This window comes from Crinia signifera, chromosome 9 (genome assembly GCF_055691185.1).
Source record: "Crinia signifera chromosome 9, ASM5569118v1, whole genome shotgun sequence".
Taxonomy (NCBI): Eukaryota; Metazoa; Chordata; class Amphibia; order Anura; family Myobatrachidae; genus Crinia; species Crinia signifera.
In genome coordinates this window covers 136,131,432-136,156,436 of record NC_139225.1, presented here as the reverse complement: position 1 = coordinate 136,156,436, position 25,005 = coordinate 136,131,432, and the positions used below count along the sequence as shown (strand labels likewise).

General features: G+C 45.7%; 1 protein-coding gene across 3 annotated transcripts in view; it reads left to right on the top strand.

Moving 5' to 3' along the window:
* Positions 1-25,005, top strand: part of LOC146036126 (leucine-rich repeat and fibronectin type III domain-containing protein 1-like) — a 181,172-nt gene that overhangs the window by 92,664 nt on the left and 63,503 nt on the right. For all 3 annotated transcript variants that reach the window (XM_083159956.1, XM_083159958.1, XM_083159957.1), the window contains exon 2: positions 2,025-2,114. The gene's annotated coding sequence lies outside the window, so the exon portion shown is untranslated. The remainder of the gene's footprint in view (positions 1-2,024; positions 2,115-25,005) is intronic.

The window sequence follows — 25,005 nt, the reverse complement described above, 5'->3', positions numbered from 1 at the left end:
GTAATGAGCTCCACCCATCAGAGCTCAGCACAAACCTCTCAGCCTCTGCCCTCTTGTGCAAAGTGTCATGGGACTTAGTCAACTCCCAGTAATGCAATTCACACTTGTGCAGTCAGTGTGCATTGGCTCCCGCTGGTCAGTACATTAATCATTGTCACCTTGACAGATAGGTGAAGCTGTAGCACTACCCCACTCCCATGCACAAAACCTTTAGCTACAAAAAAAAATGTTTACTTAAAAAAAAAATGCCGACCACAGGGGCCCCTAGCTAGAGGGGGCACAGGGGTACTTACCCCCCCCCCCCCCCTTTATCGAGCCCTGCTTATACCTACTTGCTGGCCCCTATCAGGCATCAGCAACATGAGCACCAAACTGAACAAGGTTTAAATCTCTTCTACTGCAATCAACCCACTTCCCACCTGTGGCTGTGCAGGTCTGAAAACCTGGACTGGAGCTGTGTGTTTGAGACACACGGCTCTCCCCCAAACACACCTCAGAGACCAAGGTTCTGTTACCTGGATGCAAAGCACTCTCTCTGCGGCTGGACGGCTCCTTCTTAACCCTTTACAGGGCAGTTGCGACTAGATAGATACAGCACTCTCTGTCCCCAGCAGTCCAAGCCGATGGGAAGCACACAGAAACACAGCCAGTGTCACTCTGCCCTGCCCTAAATCCATATATTATTCTGATTCATCTTCCAGCATCGCCCTCTCATTTCAGATATTGATCGCGTCTGTGAGGGATTGATGCACCACACTAATTTTCAATGTTCTTTGAAGCTTAACAACTTATTTATTATTATTATTATTATTAGCCTGAAAATGACTGTTATATTTATTACCTTATCTCTAGTTTTAATTTAACTAATAATAATAACAATACTAATACATACATACCTACATACATACCTACTCTACTTGAATGGCTTCCCAGCCGCCTGGGAAAGTAGATGAGTCTTCTGGATAGTGCTGCGCAATATTTCAGTAGATGGCAGCGGACTCTGCCAATGACAAGATAGTCATCATCGCATATTAATCAGCTGTTATTTTAACTCATACCATATACTGTACTGTGTTATTCCAATTTTTCACAGAACTGCGGACCTGTCCTCTGCCCACTTACCTATCAGGACTGTATGACTATAGCACTCACTTACTAACACATTGGGCCCATTACAGACTGCTTGGAGGGCTGCAAATTCGTAGCCCATCCGAACATCGATAGGTCGCAAATGCGCATGGTAGGTTGTGAGTGTGTGAGGGTAGCCCTCAATGGCAGTAAACTGGGTGACTGACAGAATGCAGGCGTACCCCTGCCTGTTGATGTCACTGCCATCTGCCATCTAATTCTTATCCATACAAGCAGCCGCCGAGTGACTCCTGGGTCACTCGGCCATTCAAGGCAGGATGGGAGGGATCTGGTTTGTTCCAGAGCAGGGAGGTACAGTAGAAGCCAATTGGCTTATATAGGTAACTCAGATCTGAGATTGCAGTGTCCACCGTACCCATAGTCCAAAATCTATTGGCTTGGTGGATATGTAGAACAGGGCCAAACATACGGAAACTGAATTTCTGGTGGTTTGCTGCTTTTTCCACTTCACTACATCTCGCCCTGTATGTTTATTACACTCTGCAGTAGATGAGGATATATTTCATACAAGCAAGCAGACAGCAATAATAGAGATACCTAATAAATGTGGCACATTTAATAATGAGGATTTAAATCTGTACCTTTAAAAATATAAACTGTATTATTGGTGTGTGCTGGGCAGCCTTACACCACTACGAGATCTGGTACTGTAGCTGTCATAATAATAATAATAACTGTCAGTTATATACAGTAAAATGTTTTTTTTTTTTTTTATTATCAATGTTGTTACTACACTATAAAGTGCCCTTTTATGACAATGGAATGCAAATCTTAAAGATTTATTAGGTGTTTTTTGTATTTACTGCTATAAAATCCGAGTGCTTTGTACAATGCCTTTATGAGTAATACTGCAAATGTCTTTTTTTGATTTTTAGATCCAGCAAAGCTCCCTTGTTGCACTCTAAACATGACATCAACAACAGCCCATTAGCTCCAAGATGTAACATCAACCGCGCCATTAAGAGGTAGGTACAGAATACACACCTGTAAGCAAATGTTTGGGTACCCATGGTTGAGTTGCATTTTCACTGAATAAAAAAAGACAAACCAAAAGTGATGCTAGGAGATTAGAGCCAACTCCCCACTCTGGGGCGGGGAGATGCAGCTGACCACTCGGAGGGCGGGGAAACACAGCTGACTGCTCTGAGGGGTGGGGAAATGTCGATGACCGCTCTGAGGGCGGGTAACTGTAGCGGACTGGTCTGAGGGTGAGGAAATGTAGATGACCGCTCTGAGGGCGGGGAGATGCAGTTGACCACTCTGAGGCGGGGAGATGCAGCTGACCACTCTGAGGCGGGGAGATGCAGCTGACCACTCTGAGGGCGGGGAAACGCAGCTGACCGCTCGGAGGGGTGGGGAAATGCAGATGTCCGCTCTGAGGGCGGGTTAATGTAGCGGACTGCTCTGAGGGTGAGGAAATGTAGAAGACCGCTCTGAGGGCGGGGAGATGCAGTTGACCACTCTGGGAGAGATGGGATGCAGGTGGCCACTCTGGGGGAGATGGGATGCAGATGACCACTCTGTGAGTAAATGCAGCTGACCACTCTGGGGCAGGGAAATGCAGCTGACTGCTTTGGGATCGGGGAGATGCAGCTGACCACTCTGAGTTGGGAGAGGCAGCTGACTACTCTAGGGGCGATGGGATGCAAGAGACCACTCTGTTTTGGGAGATGCAGCGGACCACTCAGTGGGTGAGTAGAGTCAGCTGACCACTCTGGGGGCAGGGAAATGCAGCTGACCACTCTGGGGGCAGGGAAATGCAGCTGACCACTCTTTGGGTGGGTGTTACCTCAAAGCTGATTTGTTGTCATAGGAAACTTCTCCACTGGCTCAATTCTCCACTCTTTGACCTGCTTCAGAAATTGAACACTATATCTCCGACCACTTTATCCAGGGCATATTAAATAGACCCTTTTGGAAATAGTAGTGTTATTTTTAAAGCATGAAATTAATATCATGTATTATTTTTGAAACCATTAATATCAACCTAGGGGGTGCCTAACGTGTAAAAGGGAAAATAGGAAAATAGTAACCTCAAAATAGCTCCAAGGCGTCTCGAAGATCTCTACCTCCTCAGGCAAGTCATGGAGCCCGAGGAAGCAGACAGAGGCCAGCAATGCACGTTGGAGCTGTTTTGAGGTCACAGTTTTTATTTTTCCATACACCTCTGCATTTTTTTTTCTGTTTCAAAATATTTTATTTTCTGCAATAATTTTGTGGTGTAAGGTTTTTTTTTACAATATACATTGATTACATCTTTTTCAAATGGGAGGACCATCCATATTTAGACATTATTTTTTCTAGGAAGACCCTAATACTAGACTATTTAAGCCCTTATAACGGATATGGGGCCTGATTTGGACACTATCGCAGGGCTGCAAATTCACAGCCATGTCGATTATGGACTGGCCGTGCATATGCGCAGTCCCCAGGCCGCGAGAATAAAGCCAGCAGTGGAATGTCATCGCTAGCTGTTCACACCTTGATTGACAGCCAGCGTTTGTAGGCAGCACACCAGCAGTTGTTTGGAGAGCCCCAATGGGAGTGAGGGACGCTGACGTCAGCAGAGGCCCCGAACTCCCTCAAGCCGAGATCTCTGTGCGGACTGGAAGGGAAGCGCTAGGGGAGTTAGCGGGCAGCTGGTACATGGTGGTAGTGGGTATGTACAGAGAGATGGATGCTGCAGTTACTGCAGGCTGCAACAACTCCACAAAAGTAAGGGGTTCTTTTTTTATATAAATTAAAATGAAATAACACCAGCATCCTGATCACAGGGAAGTTGACCTCATTCCCTATATAACAGGCTTTAAGATGTGTGACATAATGTGTAATTGGAATTATAGTATGTCTCATTCTGTAATGGTATGGTATGTCTCATTCGGTGTGTGGCATAATGGGTAATGGGCAGTAAGGTGGGAGGCATAATGTGTAAGGGACCTTATGGTGTGGGGCATAATGTGTAATGGGCATTATGGTGTGTGGTATAATGTGTAATGGACATTATGATGTGTTGTATATTCTGTAAAGTGCACTATGGTGTGAGGCCGCACACCCTTTTTGGAAGGGGCGCGCCATAGGTATGTGCAAATTCTTTATTTAATTTATTTCCTTTTTCTTTTCTTTTTTTTTTTTGGGGTGGGGGGGGGGGGGGGTATTTTTACGGTTAGCACTGGGAAACAATTTTCAAAACAATAGCCCTCTATGTAGTGGGGGGAGATAGGGGGCACTAGACACTTTTTTAGCAGGAGGAGTTAAATGTCTTGTTACACCACTGGAGACACTATGGTATGTTCTGCAACTAGTGTGTGCAAGTATTGTTGTGCATAGTGTATCAGTATTTATCTAATGTTTAGGACACCTGTTCATGAGGCATATCATACACAATGTAGAAGAGACACCACCAGTTTGATCCAGTATGCTTTATGTAATGTACTGGAGACACTGGTTAGTGTAATACAATTGGTGTAGCGTAGAGGAGACATCTGTCAGTGTAATACAACAGGTGTAAGGCAGAGGGGATACCTGTCAGTGTAATACAACAGGTGTAAGGCAGAGGGGATACCTGTCAGTGTAATACAATAGGTGTAGCATAGAGAAGATGCCTGTCAGTGTAATACAATAGGTGTAGCGTAGAGGAGACACCTGTCAGTGTAATACAATAGGTGTAGCATAGAGGAGACACCTGTCAGTGTAATACAATAGGTGTAGCATAGAGGAGACGCCTGTCAGTGTAATACAACAGGTGTAAGGCAGAGGGGACACCTGTCAGTGTAATACAATAGGTGTAGCATAGAGGAGACGCCTGTCATTGTAATACAGTAGGTGTAGCGTAGAGAAGACACCTGTCAGTGTAATACAATAGGTGTAGCATAGAGAAGACACCTGTCAGTGTAATACAATAGGTGTAGCATAGAGAAGATACCTGTCAGTGTAATACAATAGGTGTAGCGTAGAGGAGACACCTGTCAGTGTAATACAATAGGTGTAGCGTAGAGGAGACATCTGTCAGTGTAATACAATAGGTGTAGCATAGAGAAGATACCTGTCAGTGTAATACAACAGGTGTAAGGCAGAGGGGATACCTGTCAGTCTAATACAATAGGTGCAGCATAGAGGAGACACCTGTCAGTGTAATACAATAGGTGTAGCGTAGAGGAGACACCTGTCAGTGTAATACAATAGCTCTAAGGCAGAGGGGACATCTGTCAGTGTAATACAATAGGTGTAGCATAGAGTAAATACCATGGTCGACCACTAGAGGTTGATGGCGTCTCAGTTAGGCCCCGTACACACCAGAACAATTCTGATTGTTAGCAGATTGTGTGATGGTCGCACGATCTGTTGGAGCACACGATCTGCTAACGATCTGCTAACGATCTGCATCCAATCTGATCCCAATCCGATCTGAGTCTGTATCCAGTTGAATGGATCTTTTACAGATCCTATCTGCAGCAGGTAGGATCTGTAAAACGACAAAACGACAGCGGGGACGCGCATCGGATTGGAATCGGATCGGAATGGGATGTAAACATGCCCAATCTACATACAATCTGCATCCAATCGGTCGGAATTGGATCCAGATTGATGGAATTGAGCCCTAATCGTTTAAATGTCTATGTGTGGTTGACTGGGTGTACTTAGACAGTGGCGCTGGATTGACTGAGACAAGCATCTACAGGAACCTGGTAGACAGTACAAAGGATGACACTGGTTTTACGTCTTTTTTTTTGTTGTCAGTCCACTTGGTTCTTACTCTACTATCCACGTGGACATAGAGTAGGAATATAATGGTGTGCCTGAAGCATTGCGCGCGCAGTGACCATACACAGTGTCTTTGGCCACCAATCTGACACTAGGCACCAAGAAAAGACAAAAAACCCTGTGTTGACCTTTCTATGGTTGACCAGGTTCTTGTTGATCCAGCGTCACATTCTATGTAAACCTAACCGACCAAATATAGATGTCTTACTAGACACCGTTGACCTCTAGTGGTCGGCCATGGTATGGTATACCTCAGTCCTGGTAATCTGCTTATCCGTAACCAACAACGATGTTACTATGTAGTTATGGCGCCATTCTGTGTAACCGTAGGTTACTCATATGGTCGATTACGGAACCGTGGCTGCGTGTATGTAAGCAGATATTAGCGAGGCTGCCAGTGGGCACCCCAATACATTTCCTGTAGGCTACAGCATTACATATCTGCGCACCTCCGCTGGGATTATACCGCTTTTCCACTGACTTCAAAATCCTGAGGTTTGCACGTGAACTGGCCTGGGATTTTTGTCAGTGGAAATGGTGACCAGGTAAAAATCCAGAATCTGACCCGGGATTCTTACCGGAGAACCAAGCAGGGTTTTTAGGAGGTTAAACTGAGGTAATGAGCCGTGGAAATGACTCTTACCTGGGTATTACGACTTGGATTGGGGAGACTGCCATTGTGCAGGAGCCTCCCGCTGCCTGTCCATCCCCCGCTGAGAGCCTGCCCCACCTGCTGGTGCCATCCGCCGTTGCTGACCAGCCCACCCACCCCCGCTGGTGCCTGCTCTCTGTTGACCAGCCTGCCTACCCATAACTATATTATATGACATTATGTGTGCCTATTGCACTGAGTATACTGTATAAAGACAGAACACCCAGAGTCTTTCTCTCAGCTTTGGTTTGAAAGTATTTTATGGATTTTTAAAGCTGTACATTTCTGAGTAACCTAATGAGTTTTATAGTGGTTTTACACAAAGAATGTGGTCAATACAAATTGTGTATTTAATGATAAGAGCTAATGATATCCCTGACAGTTTCCTTGTGGCAATAAAGGTATGAAATGCGTAGGGGGTGATAGGATGCTTAGCAGAGGATGGAGCTGGAGGAGAATGATACCCATCTGGGACAGGGGCACATAAACAAACAAGGAGATCCGTGTGTGGGCTCCACCCAGGCTCTGACAGAGCATTAGGCTCTGGGCACTAGGGTGACCGGGAGACACCAGTCAGTGTGCACTCTTTGCTCACCTGGACCCTGAAGGCCGGTAATGCAGGAGGCAGCTGGTATAAGTGTGTTCACCTGCAACACCATTGGCTGGCCGCCGCAGCTCCTCCCAGAATGGAATGCAAAGTTTATGCTGCGGACGAAGCACTGGTTGCCAGGGAAATCTAACGACCACCCTTCTCTTACCCGAGCTTCCCCTTTATGGAAGGGATGCAGTTGAAAAGGTCGACTTTAAATAGTCTTCCTGGCATTTCACCTCCCCTGTTCTAGTTCCTTCTTGAATGTAGTAGTGAATTGTGCGGGTGATATTTGCCTTGCTGTTGCTGAAGCTGGTTTCATACTTTATATTGTGTTCCCTTGCTGACCTTGGCTATATCTTTGACTACATTTTGTTTGCTGCCAGCCCTGACCTTGGAAAATGTACAAGTTATTCTGTCTCCTAGCAGTTGACCTCGATTTGTATTATTGCATTTGATTTTTTCTTTCTGTATCTGTGATTTATCTCCAGTCAGATATAGGTGATATACTGAAACTGGCTTTGTACGGTATGTATATGCAGGACAATAGTGTTCCATAACACTTAGGTGTTGGCCGGCCGTTGGGAGGATGGACCGCTGATGCTAAAAGGAAATTCACCGCTGCTTAATAACATTATGCCACATATTACTCCGCAGCCAATGTCCTTACGGCACCTCACTGTTATTTTCATTATGCCCCACAGTATGCACCTATGGCGGATTATGATTGGCTATACCTATTGTAAGTTACTTGGTGGTACTTCAGTCTCTGCCTCAGCAGCTGCATGGGATCCCCTCCAGACTAGGTCATTACAATTACTTCTACAGGAGAAGACTGTCCAAATGTCAAGGCAGGCATTGATATACACCCACCACTTCTCGCCATGCCCCACTTGTATAGTAGCCCGCCCCCTCCTGTTCCTGACTGCTATTTTCATAGTACACACAGTAACAGGCAGGACAAACCTCCCAACTGTCCCTATGATTGAGGGACAGTCACGACTTTTGTGACTGTCCCACATTCCACCCGGGCCCAGCAGTGTTCCGTGGTGAGTGGGGGGGCAGTTGGTGGATCCGCTGCACAGCGGTAAAAAGACATCTATTAACCCAGTGTCTATTCAGGATGACAGTAGGACAGGGGGCATGGCCAGGAGCCCCCAGAGTGCTGGCCATGCCCCCACAGTTCTGAAATAGGGTGTGGCTTAGCCAGTATGAACATTTCGAAGAAGCCACACCCCTTTCCGTGAGGCCACGTCCCTTTTCAGGAGCCGGCGCAGCACCGCCGAGCAAGACAGTCATGATTTTCCAAAGAAGAATGTTGTGAAAGTGTGTAGTGGACTCACAGAATGCCACGTTCCGTGTACCATACACTGCCAATAGTGGTTTAGAGCCTAATACAGCTGGGTGGCATAGTGTAAAAGAAAAAAGCTTCTTATGAAAAGCTGCCCATGTGTCTTTACAGACATAGCGGAGGTATGTAACATGTACTATTCAATGTCTATAGCGCTTTATTGTAAAATGCAGCTGTGTGCATACTGTAACATAATAAAATGATTTAATACTTTATTACAAACTGAACTGTAGTTCGGAATTCATGGCAAAACACTGTTCAGTACTAATGTGTGTAGTGTAAAAAAAGACCTGTTCCCCAGCCAATCAGCAAGTGGCGCTACAGAAGCTTGTTGGTTATTTAGCACATGTGCAGTACAGTTTAGGAAAAGTGACATCTGGTGTACAGAAAGTTGTATTACACTCTCCGGTTGCCAACTTCTCAGTACGATACATTGGGACTTACTGCAACTTAGAAAGCCAGGCCGTGACACGGCATGATACAACACGACTACCTAGTGTATAGTGCAATCATGTAAGAAGACACATATGTATATTTAAAAAAGGATGGTAGACTTATGCTGCTCTCAGACTACATAACTGGCTTTGACCCTGTATTTCAAAACGTTTCCAAAAACGGGTCTGCCAGGTAAAACCCCTTTCACACCGCATCTCTTAAACGGTATATTACCGTTTAAATGCCATTTTTTTGTTTACATAATCCCGTTTCAGTGTACCTGGCAGACCTGTTTTTGGAAACGTTTTCAAATACAGAGTCAAAGCTAGTTATGCGGTCTAATAGATGAGCAACAGCAGCCACTCCTGGATGTTGTAGTTTCGGGACTGCCCGCAAGCGCGATCATTCCCTTCCCTGCGCTGCCCAGGTGGGGGGGGGGGGATGCCTACAGGAGGTGGGGGCGTTTAAAATACCTTCTGGATTGGGGGGGGGGGGGGGGGGCGACGACCGTGCATATCTTATGACAGCAGTGAATATTTCATTAAATATTCACTGCACTGGGTTTGCTCATTATATATGCACAGAGCGGACCACTTTTGGCTGGGTCCTAAATACCGTTTCAGACCCGTTCAGACCACAAAAAACGAGTCTGAAATGGGTAGGACCCTGCTTTTTTAACGTTTCCCAAAAACTTTTTTTGGGGAAACGGTACAATCACTCTGGACCTTTCAGACCGCACAGTTTACCGTTTTAAAACGGTTAAAAACTGGCAAAATACCGTTTTTTTAGTGCGGTCTGAAAGGGGCATTAGTGGTATCATTTGGGATAAGCAATGGTCCTGCAGTATTTGAAGTCAGTTGGTACGCAGTACAGTAGCAGAGTGGGATGAGCAAAACCAGCCAGTGACACTAACAATCATCTAGCAACCTTCTGCTAGATTTACTCCGGCCTTACAGCATCATACCGGAGGAGATCTGAGGGGATCTAGAACAGCAGCAGATCCACAATGCCTGAGAATTGCCCCTCACTGGAACCTCTCTCTCTCTCTCTCTCTCTCTCGCTCTCTCTCTGGCAATTCTGGTCAAGGTCTCCCAAGTTTAATTTCCCTGAGAAGAAGAATGTTTTTAGTGGCAAGTGACCAACACATCTTGACAATGACGTCCTTCAGCCCCCTGGACCCAATTTGCCTGGGATCAATTTCACCACACCTAAGGAATATCTTTACACCTGCTCATTCATCTGATCGGATTCAACCATCTTTGGAAGTCCCTTGCCCTTTCCACCTTGGACACCTGACCACTCTCAGCAGTGAGGACTCCCGAGCAGGCTAATTCCATCTTGTGCCATCGGTTGAGTCCATCTAAACAACATCAGGATACCATCAAGTGGCTAATAAGGACTCCATTTTATTCCATCTACCAAGATCAGTGCAGGACACATTTCCTCAAATTGGTGACTATATAAATTGGGTCCATATTTAATACTTCGTAATTGTAATATATAATTTTATTGTGTATTGTTATTAAATATTTTTCATTAATTTAATTGTCAGACATCAGCACTTTTTTTTCTGTCTTTTTTCTTTTTACGTCCTCCAAAAAGCCTTGGAAATTGCATTGTGGTACACCTGGTTAATTACTAGTTTCTCATTCTTCCACAGACCAGCATCTTAGCCAAGTCTCTCACGAGTCGAGAGAAATCATATTTTTGCTAAAATGTCCAAATGTTAAATGGAAGCATCTGACGTGTCCATCCTGGGTTATGTCATCACAGCAGGTGGTTTCAGCCATGGATAGTGGTAAAGTGCAAGCTATTCAAGGATGAGCAGCCCCAACTAATTTAAAAGCTTTCCAAAAGGTTCCAATTATTATCTGCAATTCATACATTCATTCTCCGTTATTGTTCTGGCCATGACTAGAAAAGAGACTGATCCCACCAGGTGGTCCACAGCAGCGGATAGAAATTAAAGAGGACTTTAGCTCTGCACCGGTTCTTCCCTCATCATCCTGCGTTAAATCTGTCATCTGTAATGGAGGGGAGTGCGCCTAATGCAGGAGCCATTTTGTGCCAGTACCGTAAATACTAGATTGCATCCTTGCGCCTCGTGCTCGCATCATTTTCCTCAGATGAAATGGAGTATGATGTGGGAAATGGAATTGTTGGCTATAGAAACAGCCCTTTGAAGTGAGGCGGCATCGTCTAAAAAGTATCGGAGCATTGTGTTACAGTTTTTGCCAGTCATAAGAATCTATTCTACAGATGTGTCCTAATGCACCGAGCCGCTGCATTGTATCTATTCTACAAATGTGTCCTCATGCACCGAGCCGCTGCATTGTACCTATTCTACAGATGTGTCCCCATGCACCGAGCCGCTGCATTGTATCTATTCTACAGATGTGTCCTCAAGCACCGAGCTGCTGCATTGTATTTATTCTACAGATGTGTCCTCATGCACCGAGGTGCTGCATTGTATCTATTCTACAGATGTGTCCTCATGCACCGAGGTGCTGCATTGTATCTATTCTACAGATGTGTCCTCATGCACCGAGCGGCTGCATTGTATTTATTCTACAGATGTGTCCTCATGCACCGAGGCGCTGCATTGTATCTATTCTACAGATGTGTCCTCATGCACCGAGGTGCTGCATTGTATCTATTCTACAGATGTGTCCTCATGCACCGAGGTGCTGCATTGTATCTATTCTACAGATGTGTCCTCATGCACCGAGCCGCTGCATTGTAGCTATTCTACAGATGTGTCCCCATGCACCGAGCCGCTACATTGTATCTATTCTACAGATGTGTCCCCATGCACCGAGCCGCTGCATTGTATCTATTCTACAGATGTGTCCTCATGCACCGAGCCGCTGCATTGTAGCTATTCTACAGATGTGTCCTCATGCACCGAGGTGCTGCATTGTATCTATTCTACAGATGTGTCCCCATGCACCGAGCCGCTGCATTGTATCTATTCTACAGATGTGTCCTCATTCACCGAGGTGCTGCAATGTATCTATTCTACGGATGTGTCCTCATGCACTGAGGCGCTGCATTGTATCAATTCTACAGCTGTGTCCTCATGCACCGAGGTGCTGCATTGTATCTATTCTACAGATGTGTCCTCATGCACCGAGGTGCTGCATTGTATCTATTCTACAGATGTGTCCCCATGCACCGAGCCGCTGCATTGTATCTATTCTACAGATGTGTCCTCATGCACCGAGGCGCTGCAATGTATCTATTCTACGGATGTGTCCTCATGCACCGAGCCGCTGCATTGTATCTGTTCTACAGCTGTGTCCTCATGCACCGAGCCACTGCATTGTATTCATTCTACGGATGTGTCCTCATGCACCGAGCCGCTGCATTGTAGCTATTCTACAGATGTGTCCTCATCACCGAGGCGCTGCATTGTATATATTATACAGATGTGTCCCCATGCACCGAGCCGCTGCATTGTATCTATTCTACAGATGTGTCCCCATGCACCGAGCCACTGCATTGTATTCATTCTACGGATGTGTCCTCATGCACCGAGCCACTGCATTGTAGCTATTCTACAGATGTGTCCTCATCACCGAGGCGCTGCATTGTATCTATTATACAGATGTCTCCTCATGCACTGAACCGCTGTATTGTATCTATTCTACAGATGTGTCCTAATGCACCGAGCCACTGCATTGTATCTATTATACAGATGTGTCCTCATGCACTGAACCGCTGCATTGTATCTATTCTACAGATGTGTCCTCATGCACCGAGCCGCTGCATTGTACCTATTCTACAGATGTGTCCTCATGCATCGAGGCGCTGCATTGTATCTATTCTACAGATGTGTCCTCATGCACCGAGCCGCTGCATTGTATCTATTCTACAGATGTGTCCTCATGCACCGAGGCGTTGCATTGTATCTATTCTACAGATTTGTCCTCATGCACCGAGGCGTTGCATTATAGCACTTCCTATACAGATTCATGGCCAGATGTATCAAGCTCCAAAAAGTTATAAAGTGGAGAGTGATAAACAACCAGCTCCTACAAACCCAGCCTGTAACATGGCAGGTAGGAGCTAATTGACTGGTTGTTTATCACTCTCCAGTTTATCACTTTTTGAAGCTTGATACTGTACATCTGCCCCTCAGAGTCAGTTGTACACAGATGTAAATTGATCATTGAAGATGCTAAAAAGTACCCCCACTATCCACGTCGGCGTGGAGTTGATTTTATAAAGTGTGGCGAGCGCAGCGAGCCACCGAGCCCGAAGCGTGGTGAGCAGACGCGGATACCTTCACAGGTATCCGCGTCCCCTCGCAGGGCTCGCTGCGCTCGCCACGCTTCGGGCTCGCCACACTTTATAAAATCAACTCCACGCCGACGTGGATAGTGGGGGTATGAAAAGGTCGTAGGACGCGTACCGATGCCCCTCGCGGGCTCACTGCGCTCGCCACGCTTCGGGTTCATTTTTATACTGGGGGGGGGGTGGCGTGGGGGTTCAAAATTATTTTGGTCTTCTTTCTTGTTTGTGTGTACTGCGCCCCAATGCACCATACTGATACTGTCAGAAGTTCCGTGTGTTAATAACCAGCCAGCTTGCTGCAGACCTTGGCCTAAATTGAATGAAAACAACATTGTGAGTTGTAATGTGGTCAAAATTGGCTGGAAAGGGCTGGAAATTAATGTTACTGAGGTTAGTATTACTCTAGGGACAAAGAAACGCAAAAATTACGTGATTTCAGGTTTTTTTGGACCATTTTTGAAAAAAATCCAAAGCTTTTCACCACCACTTAAGAAAGCCAAATCCCGGCGACTAATCTAAATCTTCAGCCATGGCACCCATTTCTACTAAAAAGACACCTGGCACAAGGCGAGCCACTAGGGATCTGGCGGGATGAGAAGGGTTGTGTTGTGCAATTGGGTAATAGAGCATAAGGACACATTTGTACTTTAAAGAGGTGAGGGCTGATTGGTCTGTCGGTTCTATTCAATTACAGCCCCAATAAGCTTGTAGGCTGCACTGAGGGCCTTACTCAGGATCGGATTTTACTTTTGCGCATGTGTAGCGGGGCTAAAAATGGGGCTGTTATTGAATAGCCTCCAGCATTAAAGTGTTAAGGTACACTATGAGGTCCTTCTGCATGTGATCGCATAGTCAACATATACATGGTCAACATGAATAAGGTCTACGTGAGGTTTTCACAGCTTTTGGTGTCAACATGGACACCATAAAGGGTACCGTGTCCCCTCGCATGACTCTATGCAACTTGGATAGTAAAGTATGAAAAAGAAACGTTAAAAACTCATGTCGATCTGATTCAAGTCAACCATGTCTATGTTGACCAAAAGCTTGTGTTGACCTTTTTTTCAATGTTGACCTTGGTTATGTTGACCATTTCAAGGTGTCAACTTAGTCACTGTTGACAATTAGTGGTTAACAAGTGACATTCGACCTAGACATTAACTACCCAGTGACCTCATACCCTACTGAGCCCCCATCGAGGAATGCTATAGTGTCGCTCGTCCACCTCACCCCAGATGCAGTTTTTAATGGGCTGACTGCTAAATTTATACCGCTTTCAGATCGCAATTAATTACCATCATGCCGGTTCGACCCAGTAATAGTTGTGATCTGAACGAGCAACCAAGCATTTTGAGTCAATAAAAAAGCAGAGTTCTTACCGGTTCGCTGCCAGGTTTCTGTGCAGTGTGAATGGGTTAACCAGTTCGAGCAACCCGATTCCCGTTCACACTGATGGAGGAGACAGTGCTTGGAGCATCGTCAGCTGCAAGTGCTGCCTCCTCCGCCATGATGATGCTCCGCCGCTGCGCCCCGCCCACGCATGACATCATCAACTCTGCTGTATTGGGTCGCTGAAGGGGTCTGACTCGAGCAAAATGAAGGGTCGCACCGGGACTGAACCGTTTCAAAGTCCTGGTGCGACCCTGCATTTTGCGGTGTGAAAGCGGTATTAGTTTATTTGTCCAAGGCTTCAGGTAAGTATACATAACTGTTACTGACCTGCGTTGTTCACATCGACATAGTTTTACGGAAACAATTTATGTAATGTATATCATTTCATAATACTTATCCTAGGCTACTGCTTTCGGTGCATCTTGTTTGCTTCCAGCCTTGACCTTGGAATATTTATAAGTCATTCTATCGGTCTCCAGCCTATGACATTGATGTGTGTTTTCAGATTTCATTTTTCCATACCTGTACATTATCTACATTCACTTAGATATGAGAGTGACATACTTAGTTATTGTATGTATCTGCAGTACAGTATTGTGCGTGAGATCTCGGAGTACCTTACTGTTATCCGCCGGCAATAAAACACAGACTGTTGCGTAACAACCTGCCATAAATCCGCAGCAGAGGTTATGGCATTGTCACACAATCTAATCGTATTCTTGTATCCTGTTATTATTGGTTTGGTAGAGTATACCTATCTAAGAAGATAAGATAAGGCCGAGTTGTTGTCCTGTCTACCTATGAACCTCAGTAATGCCAGTGATGAGCTTCTACTTATAGAACTGAGGTCCTGTGGGCGTTTAAATACCCGTAACTGTGGTCGGCTTTATCTGCTATAGGTGAAGACCTCTATTAATTGTAAATTGTAATAAAAAAGGTTCACATGAGTTTTTCTGATTTTTTTTTTTCGACTTTTTCATTTTTTTTTAAATCCCATTGGACTCCAATTGGGAAGGGTAAAGTGTGCCAAGATCAGCGACAGCTGGTTTGAGGCACCTGGCCAGAATCATGGCGCGTGCAGACAGCCATGTGAAGCTATGCGCTACACTAATTGGGGTTCACATGCTCAGGTGTCAACAGTGACACAAAAAAACTCACATTGACCGTTTCATGTACAGTGTCAACCTTTTCCATATAGACCTTGTGCTTGTCTTTTATCAATGCCGACCTTGTGCATGTCTACGTTTTGCAAAAAGGTTGACATGTTCATGTTGACCCTTTGTCAATTTTGGCCTTGTGCGAGCCAACCTTTTAGTGTTAAACCTATTGATGGTTGACTCAGACATGGTCAAAAGGTCGGAAAAGGTCAACATGGGAAAAGGTCAGCTTGCACATTTTTTCACTCTTTTTTGGTGTCTATGTCAACATAGGCCAACATGGACTCACATGCCTCACATGGCACACTGCGCTCGCCATGCTTTGGGCACGGTGCCTTGCTGCGCTGGGGGCACTATTTTATTCCCCCTCTATACCCACTGGGATGGTAAAGTGGGTCGGTTGTAAAAAAAAATCATAAAAAACTCATGTCGACCTTTTTCCATGTTGACCTTTTACATGCTGACATTTTGCTTGCTTTGACCTTTTGACCATGTCCACCTAATGTATGTCAACCTTTTTCATGTGTCCACCTTTTTGACTGTTGACCTAGACATCGTCAACTAATGACATCCCACTATAACAGATGCGAGGTGAGTAACATGGAAAGGATCGATTCATTTATGACCATGTTCATATACTGTAGTGACACTGGAAATAAATGACATGTGAGGATAGAATGATGGCTGAAGTGTGATATCCTGGATAGATGTCATGCAGGAATAGACACCGTTTAAAAAGATTCAGGGCCAGACGCACTAAGCTTCACAAGTGTTAAAATGGAGAGTGATAAACAACCAGCTCCTACCTGACATTTTTCAAACACAGTCTGTGACATGGCAGGTAGGAGCTGATTGGTTGGTTGTTTATTTATTTATTTATTTATTACAGGTTCTTATATAGCGCAGCAGATTCCGTTGCGCTTTACAATAGTAGACAGTGATAAAACAAACTGGGTAACAACATACAGACTTGGAGGTAGGAGGGCCCTGCTGCAAGCTTACAATCTATAGGGATATTGGTGGAAACACAAGGACAGGCACCAGTAATACCATAGCAGTCCCACCAAGTTACAAGTCCAGAAGGGTAGCTATATAATACATAAGTGCCTCAGAGGGTTATGCATGTAGAACTTAAACATTATAGGCTTGCCTGAAGAGGTGAGTTTTCAGGGAACGCTTGAATGTTTGGAGGCTATTGGAGAGTCTTATTGTGCGTGGAAGGGCATTCCATAGGATGGGAGCAGCCCGATGAAAGTCCTGTAATAGTGAATGGGAGCTGGTGATCCGTGCAGAAGAGAGACGCAGATCTTGTGCAGAGCGGAGTGGTCGAGATGGGAGATATTTTGTGATAAGTAGAGAGATATATGCTGGTGCAGTATGGTTAATAGCTTTATATGCAAGTAGAAGTGTTTTATATTGAATACGGTAATATACAGGCAACCAATGGAGGGACTGGCAGAGCGGATCAGCAGACGATGAGCGTCTTGCAAGGAAGATCAGCCTAGCAGCAGCATTTAAAATGGATTGTAGTGGTGAGAGTCTGTTCTTGGGAAGACCAGTCAGGAGACTATTGCAATAATCAATGCGGGATATAATGAGTGCATGTATAAGAGATTTAGTAGTTTCTTGTGTGAGATACGGTCGTATTTTGGATATGTTCTTTAGATGCATGTAACATGATTTGGAGACAGATTGAATGTGGGGAAGAAAGGACAGGTCAGAGTCGAGGATGACCCCTAAGCAACGAGCTTGTGGGGTAGGGTAGATGGTCGAGTTGTCAACAGTGATGGAGATATCAGGATGGTAACTGTTCTTAGTTGGCGAGAATATAAGTAATTCTGTTTTTGAAATATTGAGTTTGAGTTGGCGGGAAGACATCCAAGATGAGATGGCAGAGAGACATTCTGAAACTCGGCCCAAAACCACTGGTGACAAGTCTGGGGTTGATAGATAGATTTGAGTATCATCCGCATATAAGTGATACTGAAATCCGAAAGAGCTTATTAGTTTGCCAAGAGAGGAAGTATAGATGGAGAACAGCAGAGGACCTAAGACTGAGCCTTGCGGAACTCCGACTGACAGAGGTAGTGAAGAGGAAGTAGAGTCAGAGAAGCGAACGCTGAAAGAGCGATCAGATAGGTAAGATGTGAACCAGGAAAGGGCTGTATCATTAAGACCTAGGGAGTGTAGTGTTTCTACAAGAAGAGTGTGATCCACAGTGTCAAATGCAGCAGATAGATCTAGAAGAATAAGTAGTGAGTAATGGCCTTTAGCCTTAGCAGTTACCAGATCATTCACCACTTTAGTCAGTGCTGTCTCAGTGGAGTGTTGAGAGCGGAAGCCTGACTGAAGCGGGTCTAATAGGGTGTGAGAGTTAAGAAAGTTTGTGATGCGAGAGTAGACAAGTCTCTCCAGTAGCTTAGAGAGGCATGGGAGCTGAGAGATAGGACGATAGTTAGAGAGAGTGTTAGGGTCAGAATTCTGTTTTTTTAGAATAGGAGTAATCACTGCATGTTTGAGCAGAGATGGAAAAGTACCAGTAGCAAGAGAGAGATTGCAGATGTTAGTTAAGGTTGGAATAAGCACAGGAGATAGATTTTTTATAACTTGTGCAGGTATAGGATCAAGAGGAGAGGTAGTAGAGTAGGAGGATAAGAAGAGTGCAGATACTTCCTTTTCATTTGTGGGCTCAAATGAAGAGAAAGTGCCAGAGGGTTCAGGTAGGGAAGAGAGCGGGTTAGAGGTAGTAGAAGAGCATACCATTTCATCTCGGATGTTATCAATCTTGTCCTTAAAGTAGGAGGCAAGTTCTTGTGCACTGATGGTAGCCGGTGGGGGAGGAGGGGGAGGGTACAGAAGAGACTTGAAGGTGTTAAAAAGTCGCTTAGGGTTGGTGGCATGAGAAGAGATGAGAGATTGGTAGTATGTTTGTTTGGCAGTGTCCAAAGCATTGCAGTAGGAGTAGTAGCTAGTCTTATATGTGAGGAAATCAGTCATATTACGAGATTTACGCCATTGGCGTTCTAATTTACGTGACTGATTTCGCAGTTGTCTTGTTGCTTTGGAGTGCCATGGTTGGCATCTAAGCCTACGTGGGGTATAGTGGGTAGCTGGAGCCACTTCATCAAGGGCTGTTTCAAGAGTCTGGTAGAGGTGGGAAACAGCAGAGTCAGGAGAGGTAAGTGTAGAAATTAGTGAGAGCTGTTGTTGCAGAGAGGTGGTAAGTTGTGGAAAATTTATAGCTTTAGTATTTCTGCGGGTTAGAGTAGGCATGCATGATTTCTGTGTCAGTGAGCTTGGGGTAATGGAGGAGAGCGAGAGGGTTATGAGATTGTGATCAGAGAGAGGGAAGGGAGTGTTAGTAAAATCAGAGACTGAGCATAGCCTGGTGAAAACAAGGTCCAGGCAGTGACCTTCCTCATGAGTAGAGGAGTCAGACCACTGGGAGAGGCCGAGAGAGGAGGTTAGAGAGAGGAGTTTGGAAGCATGCACAGATTGTGGACTGTCAATAGCAATATTAAAGTCACCCATCCATTTTATCACTATTGAAGCTTAGTGCATCTGGCCCTCAATGTTAGAATAATGTCATACAGTCTGGGTTCTGTTTCACAGGCAGGGCCGGACTGGCCATCTGGCCCTTCTGGCAAATGCCAGAAGGGCCGATGGCCTTGTTGGACGATTTTGTGCAGCCATTTGTTCAGGCTTTAGCGCTTACAGCACCGCTTCCTTGCGGACATGTAATTTGCATATTGACATCTTGACATGACCGCCATGCATTTAATCCACCCCCTTCAGTCTGAGCAGCCTGTGTTGGGGGAGCTGAGGGGCTGGCGCTGGGGATTTCTGTGCTTAGAGCCGCAGCCGCCCAATCCCTGCTGTTGTGTATGAGAGGAGGGGACGGGGAGCCCTGTGTGCCTGTACACTGCCGACGGCTGTTGCTGTTAGGATGGAGTCAGGGCCAGTGGATGGGCATATGGCTCTGTGGTCCCAGACTGTGTCTTTTCCCTGCCCCTCCAGCTTCAGAAGCTCAGGGTGCTGCTTCAGATAGCCGGTCGCTGTGTACTGACATCGCCTGACTCCTGCTATCTACAAATATGTATGTATTATTATAAGGGGAGGGGCGCAGAAATTTTAATTAGAGGACGGGGGCTGTTAATATTAATAATACTGTGGGGGGGCTGTTATGTTTGCAATGTTTAAGGTACACGACTACTTGGGGGAATTATGTGTAAGGGTCATTACTGGGGGCATAATATAGGCATTACTTGTGAGGCATAATGTGTAATGGGCATTATGGTGTGTTCCATAATGTGTAATGACGCCTTTTTGTGATGCCATGCCTCCTTTCCATGAGGCCACGCCCCCTTTTTGACGCACAAGGGTCCTGCCTGCTACAGGTGGGCCTGTGTGCTCAAAATGCCAGGGCCGATTTCTGGTCCCAGTCCGGCCCTGTGTACAGGTGAGGGGTCGGTAATAACAGGTGAGGTAGAATGGTTTGGGTATGATGCTGTGGCGGCTCCTACCTCTTTCTGGGAGGGGGGCTGCCTCTAGCCGCAGGCACCCCCCTCCCCCTGTCACCGCCGCCGTTGCCTCTTCCCGTCCCCGGTGCCTGTCCTATGATGTACTGCAGATGTGGCTAGCTTCTATGGGCTGCTTCGGCAGCAGCCCATAGAAGTAATCATGGTTCTGGCACCTGTGCAATATAAGTTACAGGCACCAGGACTTGCGCATTTGCCATTTTTGCCCAGCAGTCTACAACAAGGCGTCCCAGAGGGAGGTAACACCTCCCAATGGGACTGTCTTTGTGACCTGCAGTTAGGACTTCCAATAGGAAATCACTTCCAGTCACAGTGAAGCCAGAGCAGTTTCACAGACTGCATCTGGCTTCACTACAGTGGCGGATTAGACCTGGGGGGGGGGGCTGCAGCCCTGCAGCCCATAGGTAAAAACCGTCACTGCTATGATGTATGTGTGATACCTGGTTACATAATGGGGGAATGAAAGGGTGCATGTCACCTACAAGCAACTGCAGGTTTAACAGACATCTGAACAGACAACATAGAGCTAAATATATCCGGGAAGAAGGTGTCGTCAAGGTGAAGTATTTGTAGCAGATAAATCAAAAAAATGTGCATACTGAATATGTATTTATAGGAGGAATCATACCAAAGAGCAAGAAAAGATTCAAACATATCTGTGTTACTTTGTGCTCAACATTTAGATAAGATTGGGCCTGGGGCGGCGGTGGAGCGTTTTGTGACACGGTAGGCGTGTCTATGTGTGCAGTTATGTGTGAGTTTTGGATCCTATCACAAACACCAAACTTCCAGGATCAATACAAATCATGTCCTGTACCAGACAGCGGTGTAGCTAGAATCTTTGCCCCAACTCCCCCATACATTAATGTGGTGGCCATTTTTGGAGGGCCATTTAAGGAGATTCCATGCGAATGGCTGACCACATCAAATCGGCAGACAGATACCTTGGGCTACCCCATTACCCTCGCCGCTGCTTGGGGTGTGGGAGTCTTCTTTATGAAAGAAGGATTTTCAGCGTCCATCTTTGGTCCTGGAGCAAGGCTTATGCCATCCTATGCTGCGCTCAACCCTCGACCACATGTCATGCCAAGGGGGTTTGGCATCTGGCACAAGGAAGTAGAGTCTGCCCGGTGCTTCCTGCAATGGCAGTGCTTACACCCTTAGCTTTGGCCATGTCCATCCCTTATTAAGACTGGTGAGACCCACATCCAAAGCACTCTGAAGGGACTGGGGGGTAAATGTACGAAGCTCGGAGAAGTGATATCTATCCCCATATAGAGTGTTATGTGCAAGGGGATAATGCTCCAGCCAATCAGCTACAAACTGTCAATTTACATATTGGAGCTGATTGGCTGGTGCATTATCACCTTGCACATATAAAGCTCTTAATGGGGATAGATACGACTTCTCCAAGCTTCATACATTTACCCCTGAGGGACGAGGTGCTATGGGTTAAAGGTCGGACTGTCCATCCATAGAATGGCAGGCAGTTATATCACACTGCAGATCTTGTGAATTGATGCTGTCCTTCAGCCTTCTGTATCATTGAGATACTCAGCTTATTTTTAGCCTTCATAGTATACAGCAGACAGGCCACTGAAACCAAAAATACACAGAAAAGGACAGGATCTGGAATGAAGCTAATTGCGCACGTGACTAGTTCACGTAAGGCGAAATATTGACTCATATCTCCTAAATGATATTCCAATTGAAAACTGCATCACAGTAGATTCTGCTAACGCCCCCTGAGAGATGTCGGTGGAAAGCTTTTTAGCTGATGTATCAGAACCCCTCTTGCTCTCATGATGCCTGTGCTCAAGTGCTGTGTTATTGCACAAGCTAATTGTACTGTACCAAATAAAGAAGACATTTCCTTTACCAGCCCTGTGCCGCGCTCCAGTGAGCAGCACATAGAGACGGATATGGGACTGTGAATGCCCATAACTAGAGGCAATGACATCACTGTAGTCACTGTGCACCTGCAACACAGCAGAGACAGATATGACATGAACTGAATGATTATGCATAATCTGGCCAATCAGTCCAGTAGGAGTTGTGACATCACTGAGGCATAAGGAGCTTTGTTCTTTCACATTCCTAGGTTATGTCTTTGAAACCCAGCGTTCCTCTGGTCATGTGACATAGGCCAATGAGTCAATGCCTAGAGCCAGCCCAATTGCTTGTTTTCCAAGGCATTAGAGACTAGGCTTCCCAGGAGAGAATCGGAAAGTGGCATTAAAACATGCCAACTACGGTGTCTAGATACACAGTGAATAATAGGTCTACTCCAAATGGTCGACATGTAATAGGGTCACAATGTCGATATGACGATGGTAGACACATGCCAAGGTCAACATGAGTTTTTCGTGATTAATTTTTTCTCAAACCGTCTTGTTCTTACTTCACCATCCAGTGTTGTGTAGGGGGTGGTTAGTGTTAGTTAGTGGGTGGTTAAGGTTAGGTTGCAAGAGCTGGTGGTTAGGCTATGGGAGGGGGAGGTTAGGGTTAGGCTGCAAGAGAGGGCGGTTAGGGTTAAGGCCCCCATACACGCTGCGATAGCGGCATGCAATGTGATGCGTTATTGGCTGGATTGCATCACAATGCATGCATTTTGCATGCGATGCGATCCGCAGGCAGTGCACAAAGTATGTGCAGCACATACTTTTTGTACTGTGCGATGCGATGCCCGCGGGAATGTATGGCGACCTTTAGGCTGTAGGAAGGGACAGTTAGGGTAAGGATGTGGGAGGGGACAGTTAGGGTTGGGGTGCAGGATGGGGTGGTTAGGATTAGACTATAGAAAAAAACGGGTTGTCATATCTGGGAAGGCAAGCCTCCCAGATATGCCAAGGGGCCAACACCCCCCTGGAGCCGCTAATTCAAAAGTCGGAATTTGCGGCTCTTCGGGGAGGTGGTGGGACTAAAATATTGCGAATTACGTCCTTTAAACCCCACTCCCTGTCCACTGATCACAGAGTTTGTGTGGGGTGGGGTTTGGTGATGACATCTAGATCCCCGCCCCCCCGAATGTGTGGTATCTGGTTCCAGAGATGGGTCGGTCTTGAGTGAAACTGATCTTTTGAATGCTTCCTTTAAAAGAGACAGTAAGCCATTGCTCACTGAAAGGTGAATGGTCATTCTTCAGTTCGGTTTCGTTTTCATACAATGCATTTGCCTGAGCACAGCAGTGCCACACATGGTAGCTTAGAGGAACTGTCAGGGCTGTCGTTCATCCAGCACCACAGGTCCCAGCAGAGGATTTGATACAGCTGTATGCTGCTCACAGGAGTTTACCCAGTACCAGAAGCAGCATAGTATCACAGAATGGTGTGTAGCATGACCACACATTCTCACTCACAGACACACAGACTTTGGCTAGGCATTGCACCAGAGGCGTAACTAGAATGTTGTGGGCCCCATAGCAAAAACAAAATTAAGCACCCACCCCCCCCCCCCCCCCCACCCCCCCACCAGCCCACAAAACTCTTTGGGTTCCAGGCCGATATGGAGGTGGGGTTGAGGATAAGGGTCGCCAGGACTGTGTAGGTGTTTTTGCCCGCCAAAGAGCAGCAGGACTACGTTTCCTTCTATCTTGTACATTGCCATTCCCATACATACAGTGCCGCTCTCATACATACTGTACATACAGTGCCACTCTCATACATACTGTACATACATACAGTGCCTCTCATACATACTGTACATACATACAGTGCCTCTCATACATACTGTACATACAGTGCCGCTCATACATACCACTCTCATACATACTGTACATACATACAGTGCAGCGCTCATACATACTGTACATACATACAGTGCCACTCTCATACATACTGTACATACATACAGTGCCTCTCATACATACTGTACATACATACAGTGCCTCTCATACATACTGTACATACATACCACTCTCATACATACTGTACATACATACAGTGACTTTCTCATACATACTGTACATACATACAGTGCCACTCTCATACATACTGTACATACATACAGTGCCTCTCATACATACTGTACATACATACAGTGCCTCTCATACATACTGTACATACAGTGCCGCTCATACATACCACTCTCATACATACTGTACATACATACAGTGCAGCGCTCATACATACTGTACATACATACAGTGCCTCTCATACATACTGTACATACAGTGCCGCTCATACATACCACTCTCATACATACTGTACATACATACAGTGCCTCTCATACATACTGTACATACAGTGCCGCTCATACATACCACTCTCATACATACTGTACATACATACAGTGCAGCTCTCATACATACTGTACAGGAATACAGTGCCGCTCTCATTCATACTGTACATACATATAGTGCAGCTCTCATTCATACTGTACAAACATACAGTGCTGCTCTCATATACACATACAGTGCCGCTCTCATAGATACTGTACATACATGCAGTGCCGCTCTCATTCATACTGTACATACATGCAGTGCCACTCTCATACATACTGTACATACATACAGTGCAGCTCTCATTCATACTGTACATACATACAGTGCAGCTCTCATTCATACTGTACATACATATAGTGCAGCTCTCATTCATACTGTACAAACATAAAGTGCCGCTCTCATATATACATACAGTGCCGCTCTCATAGATACTGTACATACATGCAGTGCCGCTCTCATTCAT